Consider the following 4052-nt stretch of genomic DNA (forward strand, 5'->3'; position numbering starts at 1 on the left):
AACTGGTTTCCAAAGTGACTATATCATTTTGTATTTGCACTAATAATGAACAAAACATGTAGGTTATATAGGCTGGAAAATATAAAATATTGATGAAATCAAATAATGTCTACATAAATGGAAATATATATAATATTAATGGATTGGAAGACTCAATATTATCGAGATGACAATTCTTCCCAATTTAATGTAGAGATTCAATACAATCCCATTCAAAAATCCAAGCAATCATTTTTATATGGAACATCAAAGTAACTAGAATAGCCAAAACAATTCTGGAAAGAAAAAAAATGGAAAACTCTTACATGATTTTAAGACTTACAGTAAGGATAGATGGTTCAGTGGAACATAGTAGTCCAGAAATGGACCCATGCAACGATAATCAATTGGCTTTTCTCAAAGTTTCAAAATCAACATAGTGAAGAATGGACAGTGTTTTGAACAAATGGTATTGGGACATTCAGACATTCATATACTAAAAAATGAGCCTTGACTCATCCCTCACATCTTATACAAAAACGAACTTCAAATGTATCATAGACATAAATGTAAAACATCAAATGATAAAATATGTAAAATAAAACACTGGAGAAAAAAAAATGTATGTGACCTTTGATTCGATGATAAGTTTTTATATATAACACTAAAGGTGTGTAATATATATATATACACACACAAAAAAATGAGCCTTGACTCATCTCTCACATGTTATACAAAAACGAACTTCAAATGTATCATAGACATAAATGTAAAACATCAAATGATAAAATATGTAAAATAAAACACTGGAGAAAAAAATGTATGTGACCTTTGATTCTATGATAAGTTTTTATATATAACACTAAAGGTGTACAATAAAAAATAGAATAAATTGGATTAAATACAAATTAAAATATTTTGATATGGAAATGGTACTCTTATGAGAATAAAATCACAGCCCACAGCCTGGGAGAAAAATTTTGCAAATTACATATCCAAAATATACAAAGAATGCTTGAAACTCCACATTAAGAAAACCAAAAACCCAGTTAAAAAATAAGCACCAGAAATTCTCATTCCACATGTTTTTTAATCCTACATTATGCATTGCATTACAAGGGTTTGTTGTTTTCAAATAACTTCTACTGTTTTTTATTATAAAGTTTGTAACAAATAACTTAGTTAGGTATGGGGGTTCCTGGGTGGCTCAGTTGGTTGGGCGTCTGACTTTGGCTCAGGTCATGATATTGCAGTCATGGGTTCAAGCCCTGCGACGGGTTCTGTGCTGACAGCTCAGAGCCTGGAGCCTGCTTCGGATTCTTTGTTTCCCTCTCTCTCTGCCCCTACCCCACTCACGCTCTGCTGCTCTCTCTCAGAAATAAATAAACATTAAAAAATATTTAGTTAGGTATGAATAGATTAAAAGGAAGCATAAGGATCAGCTTTACTAAATGTAAAATTACAGTTGTTAACCTTGGATAAAAACAGGCCAACCAGCTAAAGAATACCTTATAAGCATGATACCTGGGGTAAACCTATCCATTCCTATTTGGATCAGTCATAGGTATATCCATGTGAGGCTGGAAGATATTCACTTTTGATTGGAAGAATCAAAATATTGATAATTTTTAATAAAGATATAAGGCATCTATATTATAAAATGATTTTAATAACTCCTATGATATTTTTAGTATTTATTATAGGTCAACCAGTAGAATTCATGCTTTGCAAGACTTTTCATAAGTACAAATTACTAATATTAGGATTAAATACCCTAAAATAGAAGAATATCATTTTATTTTCTCTTTAAAAGTTCCAATAAAATTAAAATATTGAAAATCACTATTTCAACAATACAAATAAAATAAAATTGATAAATATTAGCCAAAAGAAAATTCCAATGATTCAATTAAATATAAAGAATGATGGGGCGCCTGGGTGGCTCAGTCGGTAAGCAGCCGACTTCGGCTCAGGTCATGATCTTGCGGTCTGTGAGTTGGAGCCCCGCGTCGGGCTCTGTGCTGGCAGCTCAGAGCCTGGAGCCTGTTTCAGATTCTGTGTCTCCCTCTCTCTGACCCTCCCCCGTTCATGCTCTGTCTCTCTCTGTCTCAAAAATAAATAATAAAACATTAAAAAAAAAAAAAAAAAAAGAATGGCACAGGATGATTTCCTTCAATGTTCATACCTAACTGATATTTGCCAAGACGAAGACAATATGATCATTATAAAGTGCCTACAATTTTACCATTGTAGAAAAGTTTAGATATATTTTCAGTGGAAAAAGAAAAAGAGAGAATACTCTAAACTTCACACACTGAGACAATTTGCCCAATTTTTGATTTGCAATCCCATTAAAATAAGAATAAACAGATGAGTATGAGGGTAAAAACAGAAAGCATTGCAAAGCGTAGCTAGAATGTGTTATCAGTAATCATGATTTGGTGTACCAGAGTCTACCAGCTGTAAAACAAAACAACAAAACAAAACAAGCAGAGTGTTTATTTTGGTGTTAATATATTTTTCTTTAATATTTTAGTTTACACCGTTGCCAAGAAAAAATAAGAATAAAATTTCCTTTAGCCTGGAGAGGTAAGAGGGAACAAAAAAAAAAGGATTCTAGAGAACTGACACCAGCCAGCATAGAAGGAATTTGTTGGGAGATAAAGTTCAGTTAATAGCAGGGAGAAAAAGCATGAGACTCAAAGAGAAAAAAAAAAAAAAAAAATCTAGTCATTGATCATTTAACTCCCAGCGGTGTAAAGGCAAAGGCAACTACTGGACTCTGTGAGAGAAAACACCTCCAGAAATAAAACTATTTCTTAAAAGTTACTACGGAGAAGGCAGTTCTGGTTGTACAGTAATTAGATTTTAAGGGAGAAAGGAACAGACAGCACTGCTTCAGATATTAGGGGCAATCATACTTAATGATACATTTCAATTCTAATTTCACTTAAATGATCAAGTTGCAAGCCCCACTGTTTCTTCACACAGCCCAAGCCCCTCCTCCCTCACTCCATCAGCGTTTTGTGAAGCGTTCTCCTTAATTAAGTAAATTGTTGTCTAGCCAGACATCTTGACTTTGAGAAAATGGATGTCGGGGGATTTGCTTGACAGAGGACCTAACAGAGTCTTCACGCAGAACAGAAACATGACACTGGTTCTGAAATAAATTTATGGTCCTGCTGAACAGAGGTTCCGCTACCAGCAGAAGAAACGGCTCTAGAGGCGCAATGACTAATATGTCACCACATCAGCAATTCCTTTATGGAAGCAGAGGAAGAACACCCAAATAAATCAGATTTGTCACAGGCCTAAATACCATTAGGCTTGTCAGCTGGGATCTGATTCTGGCGTCCCAGAGCAATGGGTGGGAAAGTTTCGACTGCACTTTTCCAGAAGCCTCACCCACAGCAACCCAGCAGCCATTTCCGTGGCTCATGCCTTGCACGTTATCCCTAATGATCTTCCCTAGATGTGACTTCCACGTCACCACAGCCATTTATTTTAAATTTACTCTAAAAGGAAAACTGGGGACTGAATATGGAGAGAACAACATATGCTGCAGCTCTTCTGTGTCCTCTTTGGGCTTCCCTAGTTTTATAATTATACCCAAAAGGTACTAAAATAATAGGCAGCCATTATTTCTTGAAGAAGGTCAGGAAAATGTTATTTAAGTGATTCACCCATTCTTTTCAGTAAATATATATAAATATATATTTATTATTAAAATGACTATGTCACATACCCAGCAAGAAAGCCTTACAAATTATGAATGTTAAATACAAAATGTATTTAACTGTATTTATGTATAATTCAAATATATAATAATTAATTATATTGAGTTTTAGTGCCTAGCAAATAAGTTGACATCAAATAACTAATAAAATCTATTCAGAAGGAGAGAAAATAACGTTTTGAATTTGTAATATTGATGCATCCCTTCAGAAATTTTATAAAATATACCCTACAATTGGGAAGAGTGGCACATCATAGATACAATAATATTTGTTGACACGTAATATTTGTTGAATCTTTAACAAGTTACACTTTGTGGGGAAGAAGTGGTTTGGCTT

The sequence above is a fragment of the Panthera pardus genome, unplaced genomic scaffold, assembly GCF_024362965.1.
Source record: "Panthera pardus isolate Hobbes unplaced genomic scaffold, ASM2436296v1 HiC_scaffold_13, whole genome shotgun sequence".
Classification (NCBI taxonomy): domain Eukaryota; kingdom Metazoa; phylum Chordata; class Mammalia; order Carnivora; family Felidae; genus Panthera; species Panthera pardus.